At 41.7% G+C, this 21,564-nt stretch overlaps 1 protein-coding gene across 9 annotated transcripts in view; it reads left to right on the top strand.

The window, feature by feature from the left end:
• Positions 1 to 21,564, top strand: part of TLN2 (talin 2) — a 496,539-nt gene that overhangs the window by 155,922 nt on the left and 319,053 nt on the right. Inside the window, exon 1 of one of the 9 annotated variants that reach the window (XM_027553835.1) lies at positions 4,382 to 4,572. The exons of the other annotated variants lie outside the window; for them this stretch is intronic. The gene's annotated coding sequence lies outside the window, so the exon portion shown is untranslated. Of the gene's footprint in view, positions 1 to 4,381; positions 4,573 to 21,564 lie in introns of those variants that run through there. 9 annotated transcript variants of the gene reach the window in all.

Below are 21,564 nucleotides of genomic sequence, written 5' to 3'. Positions count from 1 at the left end.
ACTCTAGGTTCATCCACATCACTGCAAATGACCTAAATGCTACCTCTTGTCACAACAGTTGTCCTTCAAGGCCTTGAAGAACGCCCGTCTTTCTTTATTTTTACCTCTGTTACTTTATCAGGAGTTTAAGGAATCACATTATAATGGCCATTGATGGGATGGGCTTGCCTGGTGGCTCATACCATAAGGAGTCTGCCTGCAGTGCAGGATACCTGGATTTGATCCCTGGGTGGGGAAGATCCCCTGGAGAAGGGGATGACAACACACTCCAGTATTCTTGCCTGGAGAATCCCATGGACAGAGGATCCTGGTGGGCTACAGTTCATAGAGTCGCAAAGAGTCTGACACAACTGAGCAACTAACACTTTCTTGTGAGTACTTCTGCCCCAGTAGCTCTAATTCTTACAGGATCACTGCAGAGTTTTCTCATCATCAGTACTCTGCCATACTCTGCTTTAGATGTAGCCTAACTTGTCCAAGGTCTCAGACCTCAGTGTGAGCTTGCAACTCAGCTATGCCAGATAAATAAATTCCCTCCAAATCATGAAATGGAAAGGTCATTGCAGGGACACGTACTTATAGAAGCAAATTCTGTCCCCAGTGTTTGGTCTTGGAGAGCTTTTTAGGTTGCCTCCTTGGTTTTATGTATTCATTTTTTCCTCCTTGGTTTTAGATTTGGCGTCTTAGATTTCTATGTCCACAGGGTTCAATGTACATGACCTAAGAGGCAAATGGAGGTGAGTTCTGCCTGTGAATCAGAAGGTTTAACTCTCCCCTCCAACTCCTTTCTACTTGAAGAGCAATATACCGACTTGACACGCGTAGGCCATTTGTGAATCAATAAGCCTGGTACTGTCGCTCTGAAAAATTGTTGTAAGTTCTAAGAACAAATGGAATGGTTTAAAAAAACTCTTGGGGAGAGATATATCTGATTTACTTTAGAGAGAAGTCGAATGCTTTATAACCTGCTGATTACCATAATAAAACATCTTTATTCTTTAGAGGAACGTAAAATGACAATAGACCTTAAAGTACTATACCCAGTGCCTTATTTCTGGTGGAGGCTGGTTTAGGGTGATTCAGTTGTGATTTGCAAAGAGAAGCTACCTGTAGAATCTAAATTTTAAGGCTCACCTTCAGGCAGAAACCGTAGCTTACCTGCATGGAAAGGTAGGGATGATCTCCTCTCCCTGATGGTACCCCCTCCCCCAACCTCAGATAAGAAGACAGATTCCAAGGCAGTTCTGATAGGAGATGCACTATCTCAGGAGCATTAAAAAATTCATTGAAGTAGAGCTGATTTACTATACATATGTTCTTTTTCATATTCTTTTCAGTTATGGCTTATTACGAGATATTGAATATAGTTCCCTGTGCTATGCAACGGATCGTGTTGTTTATCCATTCTATATATAATATTTTACATCTGCTAACCTCAAAGTCCCACTTCATCCCTCCCTTACACCCTCCTCCTTGGCAACCACGGTCTGTTCTCTACATCCGAGTCTGTTTCTGTTTCGTAGATATATGTTCATTTCTGTCACATTTTATTTTCTTTTTTTAAGGATTTTTACTTTTAAAAATTGTTGATTTATTTGGCTGCATGGGCCTTCGTTGTGGCACACGTGGTCTTTGTCGCATGATGTGGGGTCTTCTGCGGTGGTGCGGGGACTCTCTAGCTGTGGCTTGCAGACTCCAGAGTGCCTGGGCTCAGTAGCTGTGGTTGCGTGGGCTTGGTTGCTCCTCAGCATGTGGCATCTTAGTTCTCCCACCAGAGAGCGAACCTGTGTCCCCTGCATTGCAAGGCAGATTCTTAACCCCTGGACCACTAGGGAAATCCCAATTCATGTCTTGTTTTGTGTTGTATTTTAGATTCTAGCGTTTTTGTTTTTATCTGTGTACGATGTTGAGCACAGAGAGAGTTGTCCTGTTGTATGTGCCAAGCTTGGATGGTGGGTATGATTGGTAGGTAAGACAACCCACTGTGCTTTGAGTAGTTTTGGTTGTAGTAATGGTGTCGTTCCTAAGAAATTTGCTGCTGAGGGCCCAGGTCCAGAAAGTGCAGCTAAAGTGATCCAGATAATAGTGTGCCTTCAGTGGGAGCGGGATGCTCAAGACATGAGGAGTTTGCAGTCAGTTTCAGACAAGGGCCTGAGGGAGTTTTGATGGAAGTCAGCATCATAGTAAAACCTGTCAGCAGGGTGAGCACAAGCTTGTCTGTTGAATAACTGAGTACTAGGATGAGCGGGTACCCAAGGGGCTGAAGGGAAGCAGGCACAGTGTCTGTTGGGTGTTAACCCAAAAGGCTCATTACCTTGGTCCATCAGCTGTATCTAGATCTGGCCATGAAGTGCTGTTGACAAATAAATGTTTGAGGTGTGTTCCCTGCTATCCATCTGGCCATCATCTCATTCTTTCCTTGGCTTGTTTTATTCAATAAACATTATTTGAAGACCTACTGTGTTCCTCTTTTAGGCACTGAAGACTAAAAAAGGAACAGAAGTATGTTTTGACATAACTACAATGCAGGAGACCTGGGTTCAATCCCTGGGTCAAGATGATCCCCTGAAGAAGGAAATGGCACCCCACTCCAGTATTCTTGCCTGGAAAATCCCATGGACAGAGAAGCCTGGTAGACTGCAATCCATGGGATTGCAAAGAGTCGGACACGACTGAGCGACTTCACTTTCACTAGATCTCTAGACCTCTAGCTAGTCATTGGGCAGGTACATGTAAATATTCTTCATCAAACTCAGTCCAGACAAAGTCATCATTATTTCTTAGATTTCCATTAAACATAAAAAATAAAACCAAAAAATAGCTAAATCTCCCAGCCCTCAAAAAGCACTTAATAAAATTGGGAGTCACTATAAAATGATGTGGGTAGGTGTGCAGAGAGTGAGAGATGGGTGTGGCTTTATAGGAATACTCATTGGAAAAGACTCTGATGCTAGGAAAGACTGAGGGCAAAAGGAGAAGGAGGCAGCAGAGGATGAGATGCTTAAATAGCATCACTCAATGGACATGAATTTGAGCAAACTCCAGGAGATAGTGGAGGACAGAGGAGCCTGGCGTGCTGCAGTCCATGGGGTCGCAAAGAGTCAGACACAACTCACTGACTGAACAACAAAAAGGTTATCCCAGAAAGCTTTCTGGAAGTGAGGAAAGGAATGTTCAGCCATCACTGGTGATTTTGGGGAGGGACAACATTTCAGCCAAAAGGTGAGAAAATCCTTGCAGAAGGCTGGGAGTTGTACTTCGGAACACCAAGATGTTCAGTGTTTCCGGGGTATTAGGGGGGCATATGTGAGAGATGAGAAAAAGTGCCAGAGGTGGCGAGCCTTTCTAGCTGGGGGCATCAGTTTGGATTTGATCCTGAAGCGCGGTTTAGCAGTAGATGCCCAGGTCACAGTGCATGATCTAGTTGGAAAGACAAAATTAATCTACTTGTGGGGAAAATCACCCAGGAGTTGAGGCAGTACCAGGACCCCTGTCCCTAATGGAGTTTCTGGGGGAAGATAAAGATTGGAGGTCTTTCCCTGGTCTTTGACATGCGGTAGCTCAGCTCTGTTGTCGATGTTTGCTGTGATCACAGTTCACTACAGAACAGAACTGGACCCTGTACCTGCCTAGTGAATGGAGATTTGCAGGCTTGACGAAACAGGCCATGGTTTGTGCTGTCAAAGTTAAGAGTTTCGAATTTTCACCTGGGCTTGCTGACATGACTTATTGGTGGTTTCCTGGCCCTCCTGGTGTGGGGCAGCGCTGAGCAGTGCGTCATGTGGGTACAGATCAAGCAAGGCTCTCTCTGAGTAGATTTTTGTAGCTGTGATGTGGTAATGAGGTTCATTGAACTTTTTTGTGGGTTTTGGTGGTTTTTTTTTTTTTTTTTTAACTAGAGGGTAACAATATTGTGATGGTTTCTGTGATAGTTCAACATGAAACAGCCACATGTATGTACACATATCCCTCTCTCTCAAACCTCCCTCCCACCCCCCTCCCCATCCTACCCCACTAAGTTGTCACAGAGCTCTGGCTTTGGGTTCCCTGCATCATACACCAAATTCCCACTGGATATCTATTTTACATATGGTAATGTATATGTTTCAATACTACTTTCTCAAGTCATCCTACCCTCTCCCTCCCCAACTGTGCCCAAAATTCTGCTGCTTACGTCTGCGTCTCCTTTTCTGCCCTGAAAATAGGATTCGGTAATAATCTTAAAGATAGGGAGAACAAGAACTTCACAGGTTTTTTGTGATACTGAAAAGAGATCTAACACTAAACATCTCACCCAGCTCTGTGCTTGGTGACAATTGACTATTGCTATTATTGCCTACTGTCTTGGCCAAATTTCACCTTTCCTTCCCCCGTCTGTTAGTTTTTGCTGTCTTCTGTTTGTGACCTGGAATTTGCCCTGTGGATTTTGGACAATCCAGCTTTTCTGGTTTTGACCCTGAATGCTACTTGCAAGGACAAGCCTACGTGACACCTGAAAAACCACCTCTGCTGACACCCCCCACCCTCCAGTCACAGGGATCAGCCTGCTTGATTGGAACCACATTGGCCCAGGTACCTATTGTGTGTGTGTGTTGGAGTGTAGGGAGTGTGGGGAGGTTTTACAGGGGCTTGAAATCGGAAGAGAATGTGCTGAAGACAGCACAATTGATAACGTCCCCTTTTATACAGAGGATGGCTTCTTGAAATGCTTTGCAAACATTAGATTTTCCTGGCATCGTATTTTTGTTCACACATGTGTATGTACAGTAGAAGGCTATCACTCCCTGAGCCTGTAGACATTACTGTATAGATGTTTATTATAATTTCAAGGATATTTGTTTCCATTTTGTATTGAGCCGTGATTGTCAGTGACTTTCAACCTTTTTGTGTCTTGTGGCCACTTTAGATGCTTTGCTAAGTTGTAGATTATTTGTAAACAATCTGTTTAATATGGTGGGTGAAAAGACTTATTTAGCGGAACTCTGGTGAATCCCTTCATAAGAAGTAGAAAGTATTTAGGACTTGTTAAGTGCCAGATGTTGTCCCGGCAGTAAGTCCTTTCTTGCCTCCCATTGATTTGTAAGATATCCTTTTCGAAGTAAACATTACCTCCATTTTTGCTTTTCCAGTGTCACACACCTAGTATGTACTAGGATTCTTTGGGTTGTAAGCAAAAGAAAATCTACCACAGATTGATTGAAATGGTGAAGGGTATTTAGTGGTTTGGGGACTAAGAAATAAAGTGATGGGATATGCTAGAGATTCATGTTGGCATTCGGGATCTAGTTTCATGTCTACAGGACTCTTTTTTTTTTAATTAATTATTTATTTGACTGTGCCAGGTCTTAATTGTGGTGTGTGGGATCTTCAGTCTTGATTGTAGCATGTGGGCTCTAGTTCCTGACCAGGGATTGAACCCAAGCTCCCTGCATTAGCAATGCAGAGTCTTAGCCACTAGACCGCCAGGGAAGTCCCTATAGGACTCTTTCAGCTCTGCTCTTCTCTGTATGGGAGGCCTCACCTTCATTCTGTCTTCAGCTCATGAAAGCAACAATAGCCTCAGAGCTCTAGAGCATTCCATCAACCGAGGAAGAGCCAGCAACTTTGAACCAGCACTGCAAGCAGAAGTCTTGAAATTCACAAGGGTTGGACTGGTTGAGGTCATGTGTTTGCCCTAAACGGATGACTGTGGCCAGGGAAAAGGATTCCATTGCTTGTACTGACTTTAGAACACATGTCCTGCAGCTGAGGAGTGATGTCAACTTCTTGAGAAGCATAAATACAAGCAGAGGCTGTTTGTTAGAAGGAAATGAGTGTTGGGAGGCTATTCATTGGTGTTCACTACAGAGACAGGGCTGTTTTCTTTCTTTTTTTGGCTGCTCTGGGTCTTCGTTGTTGCCCGTGGGCTTTCTCTAGTTGCAGAGAGTGGGGGCTACTCTCTAGTTGTGGTATGTGGGCTTCTCACTGCGGTGGCTTCTTCTGTTGAGACCATGATCTCTAGGTGGATGGCTCAGTAGTTGTGGTACACGGGCTTAGTTGCCCTGGGGCATGTGAAATCTTCCCGGAACAGATACTGAAACCGTGTCCCCTGCATTGGCAGGTGGATTCTTAACCCTGGACCACTAGGGAAGTCTGAGTGCTGGGGTTTGAACATAGTACTCCATCCAGTCCCAGAACCTTGTCATCCAAATGATAACCTCCTTTGAAGCTGCTTTCCCTAGGATGGTTATTAGCTGAGGGCTGACAACCCTCACTATCGGTGTTGTTTCTCAGAAAGTCTCAGCCCATAGTCCTTTGCGTGTCACTCTCCAGGAGTCTGACTTGGGTTACATGTCTAATTGTTCAGAAACTCAGTACGCTCAACTCTTAAGTAAGGGGGTTGGTCTAGATTAATTCACCCTGTATTTATTGAGCACCTGTGATTCCAGGTTCTATATCAGGGACTACAGTTAAAACAGCATGCAGTGTACATATGGCCTCTGCCCTTATGGGCTTATTGGAAAAGATAAGCACTGACTAAATGGTAAGACAGATGTTAGATGGAGTTCTGACACATGCCTGGCCCTTACCAAATAGTTAATGAAAATAATCACATAAATACATACTTTAAGCCATATTCAGTTCTACTATAGGGAGCCATAGGGCAGCTACAGGAGGACTAGAGGGAATAAGAACCCAGGATGGAGCCTTAGGGGAGTGACATTTAGAGCCTGTAGCTGCTGTAAAGGCCAGTGAGAACTTCGCAATCCATTTGGCCCTCAAGGAATCTGATGGCCGTCTGGTCCCCATAGTCTAGAGGTATCTGAGAGATCACATCAAGTCTCATTTTTTTCTTTTAACTTTTAATTTTATATTGGAGTATATTTGATCAACAATGTTGTGTTAGTTTCAGTTGTACAACAAAGTGATTCAGGTATACATAAACCTGGATCTATTCTTTTTCAAATTCTTTTCCCAGTTAGGTTGTTATATAAGGTTGTTATATAATATTGAGCAGAGTTCCCTGTGCTATATAGTAGGCCATCCTTCTCTCTCCAAGCTCCATATGAAGTTATCTATAGTTTTCTTTATTATAATTATATGTGTTCTTAGGGTTAATCTCTCCATGAATCTATCTGTTCTTCAATAATCTAGATTTCAGATTCCTTCAAAATGTTCCTTAATGAATAAAGAAGATGTGGTGTACATATACACAATAGAATGTTGTTCAATCATGAAAAGGAGAGAAGTCCTGCCATTTGTGACAACCATGGAGGCGTGGACCTTGAGGGTATTATGCTAAGTGAAATGTGTCAGAGAAATAGTGTGTAATATCACTTCATGGAATCTAAAATAGCAAAACTCACAGAAACAATAGAATGGTGGTTGCCAGGGGCTGGCAGGTGGGAGAAATGGGAAGATATCCAGCAAAGGGTACAAAATTCCAATTATAAAATAAATAAATAGGGGGGATCTAATGTATTGTAAGGTGATTATAGTCAATACTGTATTATATACCTGAAAGTTGAAAAAAATAATTTTTTTATTTCTCCAGACCTTCAAAAATATTGTGGAAGTTTCTTGCCCGTAACAGGTTTGCATTGAGTGGTCCAAGCCTAGTTCTATCTCTCTTCCACAGTACCCTCAACCTCCTCGAGTTCAGGGCACCCCTTCTTCCAGACTCTCAGGACGTATAGTCCATGCCTCCTGTGGGGCATCTGTATTCTCAGCCATCTTTTCATGGGTCATTCCAGAAGATGATACCTAATGATAACTAGAATGGAAGACGTGAGGTTTAACATGTATTTCTAGAAAAGCTTGTCTCCAGACACCTGGGGAAAAACCTGCACACTCTGGACAGGAAGGGTCATAGTTGCCTGAAAAGAACAGACGTGAATTTCATAATCTTGCAAAGATGCTAGGCTCTGATCTGCTTTGGAACGTTTTTCATTTTCTGGAGCAACTGTTCCTAACTTACCTGCCACCAAACCATCCTACACCCTCTCTCCCTCTGCCCTGTGATCATCTACTCTTCTCTGGAGAAAGACCTTTTAAAAGCAAGTTTGAGCCGAGATACCAAAAAAAGTGACTGTGTGCTATTTCTATGCTGAGTTGTAGTAGAAATAAAGAAACATTATCAGGATAAGTTAGCTTTATTATAGTTTTCCTTGTTCCCATATCAGTGGGGACAGCATAGTCATTGCATTAATAGCCTAAGTTGGTGGAGATTTGGGGGTGACCGCAGGGAGCAGTTCACTATGTGTATTACGTGTTTTGGTGTTTTTTTTTTTTTCTTTTATTGACTGATGTGTATGGGAAAATGGGGGATGGAAAACAATACATTTCTTTGCTCTTCCTTTCATAGATTACTTGTTGCAATAATGATTAAGGTATTTGGGGGAAGTCCACATTTTCCTTTATAGGAGAAAAGTTAAACAGTGGGGAAAAGGCAGGTTGATAGGATAAGAAACCTTACTAGTGAGGAAGCCTCTCTTTAACCTTGTAGCTGCAACGTATGTCTTATTCTACTGTGTGTGTGTGTGTGTTAGTTTCCAAGTTTTCTGGTGGTGTTCCAGATATATCATAGCCTGCAAATCTGCAAATTTGCATATCCTTTTATGCTCAACTAAATCAATAAAGGACAATAGTTCCCTTTTCCTGGACAGAGCCCTGAAATTCGTGCCACTCAGGGTGTGCTGGTGAGCCCTTTGCAAGCCTAACCTGGCTGGGCTGTATTGACAGTACCTTGTTCCAGCTGGGCACTCAATAAATATTGAATGGATACCCAGAATAGCAGCTTGAAGCTGTGGGTATTTGTGTCCCAGGATGATCCTGTCAGTTCTTGGAACATGGTTTGGAAAGACTACCAGGGACAGGCTTGGCTATCTCTGTGCATCCCAGGTCTAAGGGATGTTGTTTCCATATTCTGTTGGTTCTGCGAAGCAGTAGCGCCAGGTATGCAGGACATTAGGTGGGGCTGGAACATTCTGAAAGACTGGAAGCTTGAGAGGGGGACAGCCATTTGTGCTTCTTATGGCAAGAGCAGGTCCTCTGATAGGAGATGTGGCTGGTCTGCTTGGCACACAGCGTGGGGAAGGAAGCAGGCATGGACTTCAGTCTCCCGCATCTCTGAGGGGGCACTTTTCCTGACCTCTTGGTTATAAAGAAAAGCAGTTGCTGCAAACCACATGGCTTCATTGAAGTAGATTCTGGACAGGGACTTCCCCTTTAACACAGAGGCAGACCGTTGCGCTGGGACATGGCTAATCTGCCTCTGTGGGATTCAGAGAAGGGATGTAAGTGTGGGCAGAGATTCTTATGGCGGTGGTTGGTTGGTTTCTTCCCCTGGTGAAACAGCAGCTATTTGGATTTGCTTCTCTGCTTTTGCCCTATTCTGGTTATTTCATTTCTTGGCCCACAGTTGTGAGCTAGGGAGATTTTTTTTTGAAAGAAGCAGTAAGACTGGTCTTCCAGACTGGCTTCTTAGGAGACAGGTTTTCTAACCTCACTTAGTTGTAAGGTTTGTTCTTTCTGTCCGGTCTAGGGAATAGGAGAGAGGGTCCTTCTTAGCGTACAGATCCAGGGAGAGTCTGGGCCAGTGATAGTACATGAAACCATCTTGGCACCATAGACAATCTGGATAGAAAAGCAAAACCAGGTTGGTCACTGACCACAAAGCCAAGGCAGATCTCTTTAGAACAAAAAGTGCGGCTACTGTGTTTAAAATGGATAACCAACAACACCTGTGGCGTAGCACACGGAACTCTGCTCAATGTTATGTAGCGGCCTAGATGGGAGGAGAGTTTGGGGGAGACTGGACACATTTATATGTATGGCTGAGTGAGTCCCTTCAGGGTTCAACTGAAACTCTCACAACATTGTTAATTGGTTATACCCCAATACAAAATAAAAATTCAAAAAAACAAAAACAGAAAGTGCTTTGAGAGCCATCTCTAGCCACGTGGCTAATAATAAAGGGCAATTTTGAGAGCATTTGCAAACTTGAGCCACTAGTAGAACTGAATTCCTCACGGTAATTCTTGTGATATGCAGAGACTGTGAGAAGACATGAAATGTGTCAGTTGACAAGCCTTTGATCTGTCACATTGTCTGCAGGGGCTGGTCAATGAAATGCAATCTGTGAACCTCTTCAGAACCCATTTAGGACTTAGGCAGAGAAGGCACTGTTGAACAGGGAGGGAAAAGAGTGAAGCAGCAGTACTGAATGGATGACTCTGGCCATTGAGCCAAGAAACCAAAGAAACCACTAGTCTCTAGGAGGGGAGGATTAACTGGCACTAGGCTCTCAGTCATTATAGGTGTATACATATAAGAAAGCTGTTGCTATAGATCATTTATAGTGGTGGTGTAAATTTTGTCAGGCAGCCCTTCCATTTCTATAACCTGTTGAAAAACACGGTCAGGTGATAGTATATAGACCCTAACTGGAACATCAAAATCTTTGTGCAGGAGACCTGTCACGCCACACACCAAAGGGTTGACTTTGAGTGGCCAGGACTGTTTTGATCCTTTGGCTGAATCAGCATCTTTGCTGCTTGTGTGTGAACACACAACGCACACGCATACTTCCCCTTTTCTCATTTTCTGTCGTCTTCAGTGGAAATAATCCTGGATCCTGATACCATTGTTCACCTTACTCATTGTCTAACTGTCGCTGTGAAGGGGGATAAATCTCAGTCTCTGTTTACTGCATGACTGTCATTTAAATCTTACAGATGCACCCTTGGGTGCTGTAAAGGAACCTAAGACTTCAAGCCTGAAAGAGGATATGAAAGGCTTACAGGTGACCAGAGCTGTTGTTCTGTGAACGCCTTGGACTGTGCTTTCCTGTTTTCTAGTCTGGTGTTGCCCCTAGGATGATTTTTATACAGGTGTTTGAAAGGTCTGGGACTGGACTTTTTAGAACTTGCAGTGTCAGTCTGCGTCTTCACTGGAAGGCCTTCAGTGATCTGCACACGGGGAGGCAGCCTGATGAATTTCTCATCTTCATCCAGCTGTTACTGCCAGTCTGGTTGTGAAATGTGATGGGACCCTGGCCAACTGTGTAATGCCAAAATTCCTTGCTATCTTCTGTGTTGCTTTGTGAAGTAAGAGGGTATGTCTGGCAGTCACTTAGAGGTTTAAATCACATTTTGAATTTGCCTGGAGAAATGTATTGGTTTTCTGCGAACCATAAGACATTGTGCAAGAGGCTGTTCAGAAAGGGTTGAAAAATATAGAGTACTTGAATTCTAGTTTGTGACTCTGTTTTAAAAATGGATAAAATGTTAAAAGGATCATTAAAAGTGTAAAGTTGGATCTTCCTCCCACCTCCCACCCCATCCTACCCCTCGAGGTTGTCACAGAGCACCAGAGGTTCAAGAGGGAGGGGACACATCTATACCTATGGCTGATGCATGTTGATATATGGCAGAGACCAACACAATATTGTAAAACAACTATCCTCCAATTAAAAATAAAAACATTTCTTAAAAAGTGTAAGGTTGAGATATGGATGACAACTAATAAAGATGGTGTGCTCAAGGTCAGGAGTTCAGAGGAGATAAGAAAACTATGGTTCTGGATATCTGCCTTTAGAGAGATAAGGATGCCAGCCTGGGTCTAGAAGACAGACCGAATTTGAATAAAAGAGAATGAGGGAAGAACATTTTAGGCATAAATGACATGCTGAGTGTGGAGGTGGGAATGAATGAGTTATGTTAGTGGACAATGTACAGACTCTTGAAATAGTAGATCTATGTTTGTGCTAAGAGAAAAGGGAAAGAGCAACTTGAAAAGTAGGAATGGGCATGCATCACGATGCTTTGGATAACAGAAAAACCCAAGTTAGCTTAAACTGGATAACTCCTTGGTTTGATTATGGGGGAAAAGGCCCACTTTTCAGGTTGCAGAGCTGGTCCTCAAGATTTCCTTAGATTTCCTCATGTTCACAAGATGGCTGCCAGCAGCATGGCTACATAGTTCTTTGTTCACATCCATACCATCAAATAAAAGACCTGAGCCTTTTCTGACTGGACCAGTCTTAACCATCGAGGCAGCCAGGGGAATGCCTTGTACTTAGGCCTGAGTTTCTGTTCATCTCACAATTAGTCAGAATGGGGATAAGATGGGGCTGATTGGCTTATACTAGTAAGGGTCAACCTCTGGGACTCATTTTTTAGGACCACTAGCACCTAAATCTAGAGAAGGCAATGGCAACCCACTCCAGTACTCTTGCCTGGCAAATCCCATGGACAGAGGAGGCTGGTAGGCTGCAGTCCATGGGGTTACTAGGAGTTGGACACGACTGAGCGACTTCACTTTCACTTTTCACTTTCATACATTGGAGAAGGAAATGGCAACCCACTCCACTGTTCTTGCCTGGAGAATCCCAGGGACGGGGGAGCCTGGTGGGCTGCCGTCTATGGGGTCGCACAGAGTCGGACACGACTGAAGCGACTTAGCAGCAGCAGCAGCACCTAAATCCTGAGGCTGCTATATAGTGATTTCCCAAAGGAAAATCTAGAAAGGTGGAAGTGAATAGGAGGTTTGGTCAATGGGTTAACAATGAAAAAAAAAAAAAAAAAAGTCCATTCCACCTGTAAATTATGGACAGCTTTGAATCTCAGGATAATTGACCTTGAATGAGTCTAGACTTTATCCTGTGGGCTGATCCATTTGGGCTAATTACAGATTTGTCTTCATCTTTGATGATAAGAATGTTTAACCTTGGCCTTAACTATTGTCTTCTCATGCCCAGAAAAGTTCTTTGGTGACCAGTTTCCTTCTCGTCTTCATTGTCTGCTTTTGCTCCTTGCTAGGAGTACACTTGCTCAGTCAACTAGCCAACTTATGAAGACCCTACAAAGTGCCAAATTTGAATGGCTCTGGAGAAGTACCTCTCCTTTTTGCTGTGAGGCTCTCACTCAAAATTCACACTCAAAGATCCACTCACTCAAAATTCTTCTGAGGGGTGGGGTACTCAATTGAGTCTTTGGATTGTTCACATTAACATTAATCACAAATTATGTAAAATTACTGAAGTTCAATAGTGCCATTGAGAGGCAGGCCATCCACCCATCCATCCATCTGTTCAACGAATGAGAACTGCTGTGTGCCATGGACTGTGCTTGTAAATGGGGATGAGGCTAGGTATGGCACATAATCTCTACCCTTGTGCTCTCGGTCTGGTTGTGGCAGCCAATAAATGCACAATTCTGACTTTATGTGGTGGATATCATAAGTAGCATATTAAAGTTTAGAAAAGAGGTATTTGTCTCAAATGTATGTATTAACAACAGATGACATTTCCTAGCTCCACTAGCATGCTGAAAGTGGGCTTAGGGGATAGAGTCAGGCGATAGAAATTGTGATCAATAAATCAAAGATAAAATGATACATTTTCAGGAAGCCACAGGTGTTATTCTGTGGCTGGGCTACATCGTTCTTAAATAAGTGGGATGTGGAGTGGACATACAGATTCTCAACTCTTCCATCCAAGATTCAATTAGCAGGTCAGGAATGTGGGCTGAGAATCACATTTTAATCTCTGACTCCTTGGGTGGTTTTGATCCTGGTGGTCTGAAGAGTCCTGGCCTGGAGTGTGGTATGTGGGTGTGGGGCTGCAAATGGAGGCTGGAAGAGAAGAAGAGCGGGAGCCTGAGAGGGTGGCCAGCGAAGTTGCAGAAGGATAGAGGGTTTCTTTTTTTTTTTTTTCTAAATCAGCCTTATTCTTTTTTTTTTTTAAATTTTATTTTATTTTTAAACTTTACAAATTGTATTAGTTTTGCCAAATATCAAAATGAATCCGCCACAGGTATACATGTGTTCCCCATCCTGAACCCTCCTCCCTCTTCCCTCCCCATACCATCCCTCTGGGTCGTCCTAGTGCACTAGCTTGGATAGAGGGTTTCTAGGTCTGAGTCGTCAGCAGGACCCAGTAGGAAGTTGAAAGCATTTGGCAGCAGAGCGTATAATCTCCAGCAGAGCATACTTAGGACAGGAAACAGTATCTTGGCCTTATTTTTACACAGTTGTGCTGAAACATCTTTCCAGAATAAAAGACTCTTAAATTAATCACTTGGCTCTAAACTCACACAGCCAAGAATTCAGGTTCCAAACTCCAAGTACAATTCTTAGTCTACTAGTGTGCCTCCCAGTTGGGAATTATTTATCCTTGTTAAGTTAGCTCAGGGGTTTTGAAATGCTCTTGAGTGACCTTGGAGGCCACTCTACAAATTGCTTGATTCACTATTTAAAAATATGATTGATTCAAGACTGAATAAATGTATAATATTAAAGGCATATGGGTTCAATGTGCAGTAAGGATATTTGGGGGCCACTTAACTGGGCCTTTTTTCATAGAATCATTAAGCCATAAGACTGTTGCATTTTGTTCCTCAGACAGGGTAACTATAAGAACCTTCTCAAAGGCTTGTAACTTAATCTGAAAGCTGCTAGGAGTAAGCGTACTTCTCTATCTCATGAGCAGTATACTACAGATTATACTTTCTTATTACCTACGCAGCAATAATTTTTACTTTCCTAGTGTTGAAGCAGAAAAAAAATTTCAGGCTGGTGCAATGTTTTGTGTTATTGTTGGAGTTTCCCTGTTCAAGTGGAAATGATGGGAAAAGTAGTACTTCTCAATATAGCTTATAACTGTTTTGTGTTTTCAGTTGCATTTGTTTATTATTTATTTTTGACTGCACTGGGTCTTCATTAAGGTGTGGGTTTTTCTCTTGTGCTGAGCGGGGTCTACTCTAGTTGCCATATGCTGACTTCTCATTGCTGTGGCTTCTCTTGTGGCAGAACATGAGCTCCAGGGTGCACAGGCTTCAGTGGTTTCAGCACGTTGGCCCAGTAGTCACAGCTCCCAGGCTCTAGAGTGTAGGCACGATATTTGTGATGTGTGGGCTTAGTTGCTCTGCGGCATGTGGGATCTTCCCGAACCAAAGATGGAACCTGTGTCTCCTGAGTTGGCAGGTGAATTCTTTACCATTGACCCACGAGGGACGCCCCTTCAGTTGCACATAATTAAGCTTGAAAGTAAAGGGGCGTCAATAAAGTAGGAGAACTGCTTTGTCCTTGACATTTAATTGTTTATTGTTTAGGCATTAATGTGTATCTTGATAGGTGTAAAGATAAAGGTCACTTAGCACAGGATTTCTTATTCTTGGCACTATTGATAATTTGGGCCAGATAATCCTGTTGTTCGGAGGCTGTCTTGTACATTCCTAGTGTTTTGTAGCATCCTTGGCCCCTACCCACTAGACCCAATCATGACAACCAACATTCGTCTCCAGACAGTGCCAAATGTCCCCTGGGAGCAAAATCACACCTGGTTGAGAACCACCGAGCAGAGACAAGAAAGTTTTTCACGGATCTCTCTTGACTCTGCTGTTAATCTTTTGAGAATGTTGTTCTATCTAATAAAGGGAAAGGTGTACAATTGATTATTATGTAAGATTACATATTTGCAAATTTGTCTACTTGCTAAAGTTCATTTGTAAACCTAAAATCGATACTCCTGGCTCCTTTACAGTTAGTCTTGGATACACACATGTGCAGAGAGGCAAAAAAAATCTGAGTCACCTGATGCATCTGTTCCCAGCTGAGGTCAAATAAGGTGATGCTGTGCCTTGTTTCAACTCTCAGTCTGTAAACAAGTATCCCTTTCAGGGTCTATTTAGTGCCACATTTTTCAGATTTTTGTGCTCCTTATTGGTGATTTTGCCCTTTCAAACAGCCCCTAAGTACAGTGCTGAGTAGTGTTTAAGCACAGGAAGGCTGTAACATGCCTTATGGAGAAAATGGGGGTATTTTATATAAGCGTCGTTGAGGCATGAATGATGGTGCTGTTGGCCATGAGTTCAATGTCAGTCATATCTATCCATCTATCTGTCTGGAGACACGCATAACACAGGGTTATGTATTGATGAGCTGATGAAACTGCTGTGACTGGAGGCTCACAGGAACCTGCCTAAGCCTGGATTTCCCCTTTGAAGCACTAGTTACTATTGACTGGTTCAGTGTTTGTGGTGACGGTAGAACATAACCACTGCAAATAGCAAGGATCAACTCTACTGATACTTGGCTAGCTTACATTTCAAAAGCCTGTATTTTAAAGATCTACTGAGATATATATGTTCACCTACTTTGATTTTCTTTATAAAAATTAAGATAGCCATGGTAATGGTAAAACAAATAATTGCAGAGTCAATGGACACAAACATTGAAAACCATTACATATGTGGTGAAAATGTTGTATCAGTTTCCTGTGCCATAGCAATTCACCACAGTGCCATTTCCAGTGCATCTGTGCCAGCATTATTCTGCATTTTTCCTATTTTTAAAATGAAAAAAATTGAACGTGTTAGAGAATTCAAGTGATACAGACACTTAGAAAATAAACTGTAAAAATCTCTCTTCGTCTCACTTTCCCCCACCATTTCCTAAAGAGTGTTAAGAATTTGGTATGTGTCATTTCAAGGCTTTTAATAAACACACATGAAATTAAATGCATTTTATACCCATAATTTAATACAGATGAAACTGAATATTTGCCTATTTTGTGTTATGCTTTATTACTTCATATAATTTAGGTGTAAAAAATGCTTCCCGTTATTTAGAAAATACTTAAGTTGTCAGGAAAAATTGCATAAATAATGTTTCTATTTAATAGTGATAGTTTAATTTTTGTGCTAAGCAATGAGCTTGTGATAAATGTCTTTTAATCTAATTTGTATTTATTTTTTTGCCAGTAGCCTAAGCTACAGAACACAACATAGATTCAGTCTTGGAATTTTATGATTTTTTTTTTAATCACTAGGCTTGATGGAGGATTTCAGAGAATTGAATTTCCTGATAGAAAAGTAATCAGTGGATGCCAGTGGGTAAACATTGCCCAGGATCAGGCAAAATGCATAATATTAATTAGTACGCAGATGTTCGTGGAATGATTACAATGTGAGGAACACTTTTATGTCAAAGTGATTCTGTAACCCCTCCCCTCACCATGACTAGAGGAAAAAAGACATCTGATGCTCACTTATGAGTTTCATGGCCACAGAGACTACTTGGAGTGACTGGGAATCCTGTAGATAAGAACTCCCTGATCTAGGGTGAGGAAGTGAGACCTCTTTGTACCAGCTGTTGATACTAGATATGAACATTTGATAGAATTTTAAGCCTTATTTCTATCAGAAAACTATAATTTTCACCTAGGATGATTTAAAGTGAGATAACAAAAATGCTCCTGGGAAAGAAAGACTTAACACATTAGTAGCATTGATTGATGGAAAGACCTTTGAAATAAATGATATATGCTGTTTCTAGGACAGGAAAATTGTACCTACTTAGGGTTCCCTGTGGGGCTTCCCCCATGGCTCAGTGGTTAAGAATCTGCCTGTAACGCAGGAGATGTGGGTTCGATCTCTGGTTTGGGAAGATCCCTGGAGGAGGAAATGGCAACCCACTCCAGTATTCTTGCCTGAAAAATCTCATGGACAGAGGAGCCTAGTGAGCTATAGTCCACGGGGTTGCAAAGAATCTGACACAACTGAGTGAGCACATAGACAACGTTACCAGTTGACTATTGGAAAATGGTAAAATAAAAAGTATGACTTTACCAAGAAGGGCTGGTTTCTGAAAAGAATGGAAAATACAAGGTCATGCCACTGGCTGAGTGTGAATTTCCTCACCTCACAGCAAAAAGGGCCTACAAGGTTTTGTTTTGCAGGGCATAAGATTCTACTTTGCAATAAGGGACTGTCTTTTACACAATAACTTTGCACTTTGATTCCAAATTCAGCACTTGAACAAGACTCTAGTAGGTCTCTTTGTAGACGTGGAGAAAACTTAAGGATTTGGCAGAGATACAGATTAAAACAATTTTTATTTTTTACAATGCATTTGTTATGAAAAATTCACAGAACTCTTTAGTTTTATAAAATCTATCCCTTTTGAAAAGAAAAGAGAACATCCCTCCCACAGGTTGGGAGTTACAGGGTCTCTCCTAGGAGATTCTTAGTTTACTTATGGGATGGTTGTTTGTTTACTCGTGCAGGCATTCAGATAATCATAAAAACCAAGAGGCACACCCGCTTGAGTGCATAGTTTCTCTTCCAGAATATCTATGGGAGAGGCACTAAGGACAATGTTTAAAGGAAAATATTTTAGATAATTGCCCACAGTCATCTTATTTTTATTCCTGACAAATAGCAAACAAGTTTTTTTCTACTGTACTAATTTTTAATTTGTGAATATTTATGAAAGGGTTTACTTGAAGTGTTCCTTCATATTAACTTTTTTGGTTAAAAAAATTTAAATATGTATTATTAACAATATTTGAGTTCTCAAATGTTAAATACTTAACCATGATAAGAAGTTTGAGAGTAAAAAGTAATAGATCAAGCTAATTGTGTTGCCTTCCTCAAAATATCGATTGCAGATAATGTCTCTTTTTTGCATGTCTTTGGCTTTGTTTATACAATGTAGAAGGTTTAACTGTAGTGTTGCCACATCTGTAAGTTTTTCTTTGTTTCATGGGCTTTGTAAATACATAAATGAGTGCCTTCACTTTTTTTTTCTGGCTCTATAATTTTTTACATCTGTGCCTCTTACCTGCCTGGAATTTGTTTTTGTGTCTGACAGTGGTAGGCTTGTGACTTCATTTTTGTTACATGACTATTTACTTTCCTAATATAGTGTGTCAAATAGTTTGTTGTTTTTCCTTTAAATGGTAGGTTTGTTGTCACCTTGATATCTATGCATTTGTTTCTTGTGTCCCGTATCCTGTTCATTATTTGTGTGATGATATCACACCATTTTAGTTACTGTAGCTTTACAGCATGTTTAGTTTTGTCAGGATAGTTTTCCCTTCTTTTTTAAAAACGTAGTCATTCTGAAGATTTTTCTATTCCAATTAAACTTTAGAATCAGCTTTAAGTTCTATAGAATATCCTGTTGCTGTGTTGGTTGGGTCACACTGATTTTTTTAAACTGGGAGAGAGATAATTGCTGTCTTAACAATATTGAGTTATTTCATCTGGGAAACGGTAGTTATCTCCATTATTGTATCTTCTTTTACTGTCCTTCAATAAAATTTAAGATAAGATTGATGTGTTATATTTATAGGTAAGTTGATTTCTAGGTTTTTCCCCCCCGTTTCCTTCCCTCCCTTTCTCCCCTTCTTGATAATGATTGGAATTTTTTAAAATGGCATTTTCTAAATGGTTACTGTATCTGGCCATCTATAATTGACCATATTCTAGGCAGACAGGCATTTCATTAGCAAAAAATATGAAGATCTCCTGCTTCCTTCCTAGTATTTTTATCTTAATTCATTTCTCTGCATTAGTTAGAGGGTGAAGTAAAATATTGAGTAGAAATAGCATGCATCCTTGTCATCTTTGTCATTTTAATGGGACATTACTTGTAATTTACCATTTGTTGGCTCATTTCCACGTATTTCTGATTTAGTTATCTTTAGAGGAAAGTATTTATAAGAAAATATCAAATTGACTATAATTGGAGGAAATGTTTAAGTCATTGATGTTTCCCAAAGGACAGGGCAGTGATGTGGGATATGCCGTACACATGAAATGTTTCTTATGCATTGAGGTGCTCCTTCTTGATTCTCCTGTAAGGAATTCACAGCATATAGGAGGCTGCTGAAGCCTCTGAGGACTTTCTGGTCCTCAGGACCTCTGCAGCAATCCTAGGAACATGCTTTGGGCCAGGCTGACTTACATGAGCCTGATGATTAGATTTTTTGGAGAGCATAGGTTCAGTAGAGGGGGTCTAGCCAGAGGGGGCATAGACACAGGTTGGGTGAAATCTTGGGATATAATAGTCATATTCTCCTTAAGCAGATGGAGCTGAAGCAGGAGGGAAGGGGACTGGGCACAACCTTTGAAGGAATGACATAGCCCAAGTGAAGAAGTGAAGTCGCTTAGTTGTGTCTGACTCTTTGCGACCCCACTGACTGTAGCCTATCAGGCTCCTCCGTCCATGGGATTTTCCAGGGAAGAGTGCTGGAGTGGATTGCCATTTCCTTCTCCAGGGGATCTTCCTGACCCAGGAATCAAACCTAGGTCTCCCGAATTGCAGGCAGGTGCTTTACCCTCTGAGCCACCAGGGAAGCCATGACATAGTCCAAGGACACAACTTAAACTGATTAGACTCAAGTGGGTCCAAGGTGGCCAACAAGTTACCTTCGACTAGACCTTGATCCTCAATATATGATCATCGTAGCACAGCAGCAAGCTAAACAACACAACCAGAGGTGCCATGACAGCTCCAAGGCTGACCATCAAAGACCCAAACGTGGGTGATGGCCAATTCCTGGAAATCTCTCCACCCGTTTCCCCAAATAGTTGAAATAATCCTCCCACACCTTAGCCTATGAAATTACCCAGCCCATAAAAACTAACCACACCACATTTCGAGGCTGTGCTCTCCCTCTGTGAAGGACCACACTCTTGTCTGTGGAGTGTGTTTCTCTCTAAATAAATCCACTTCTTACCTATCACTTAGTCTTTCACTGAATTCTTTCTGCCACGAGATGTCAAGAACCTGAGTTTCACTAGGTTCTAAAACCAGGCGTGTGACTTCAGCTGGAAGACTGTGGGTTTTGGCTAGGTTTGAGTCCCAGAGACTGGGGTTCGAGTCCCAGGCAGGGTTTTGGCTGGGTTTGCGTCCCAGCACGTGAAGTCAAGTCTCAGACTAAGGTAAACGGTTTCAGAGCCACATTATCAGTGTGCCCCGAGAATAAACTGGAAGGGTTGAAATTCAGAAAATCTTTACTGAAGGTTAGATTCAGAGGGACTTTGGAGGTTGCGCAGGAGCAGAGTGAGTTTAGACTTAAGAAGCAGATGTGTAAGAGGCAGATAGTGACATACAAGGTGTCTAGTGTGTTAGCTTAGGACTCTGGCCCTTCCCTGAGATGAGGGATAAGTTTCTGGGTTGTCAGAGGTAGACTGGCAGAGTTAAAATTAAAACCACAGGCTCAGTTAAAATAAAAATCTCAGTCCTTGCCTTGTACACAATCACCTTTTTTTTGCAAGTATATTCAGCTGCCTGGGTACACTTCCACTAGGTGAGTTTAAAATTACCACGTGTGCCTGAAAGACATCAGCCCCAATATGTTACAGGAAGTGTTTTCCAGCTATGGTGGCCCATGAGCAGCCTACAGAAAATGAGCTCCAGGTCTTGAGCCCCCATTCAACCACAGAAGCTCTGCTTTTATGAATCTACTTTGCTTATTGGCTTCTGAGTAAAGTTACATTTAAAGAAAACACTTGGCTGCTTTAAAAAAAAAAAAAACACAAAACTTGAAAGCCATCATTGTCATTCATTTTACTCATTTAAATCATGTTTTGACGGTAATACTGATCTTGCCTATGTAACTACAATATTTTATATTGCAACTCAGTTGTACTTCTTAATGAAAATTCCCTTGAATTCAGGATTTAGAAGTGATTTCCTCATCTATTTTATGAGGAGTTGGTGTGTGCGCTTTACAGAAGCAGAAGATATTAAGAAGAGATGGCAAGAATACACAGAAGAACTGTACAAAAAAGA

The sequence above is a fragment of the Bos indicus x Bos taurus genome, chromosome 10, assembly GCF_003369695.1.
Source record: "Bos indicus x Bos taurus breed Angus x Brahman F1 hybrid chromosome 10, Bos_hybrid_MaternalHap_v2.0, whole genome shotgun sequence".
Taxonomy (NCBI): domain Eukaryota; kingdom Metazoa; phylum Chordata; class Mammalia; order Artiodactyla; family Bovidae; genus Bos; species Bos indicus x Bos taurus.
The sequence above is the reverse complement of the archived record's forward strand: the minus strand, read 5'-3'. Positions and strand labels throughout refer to the sequence as shown.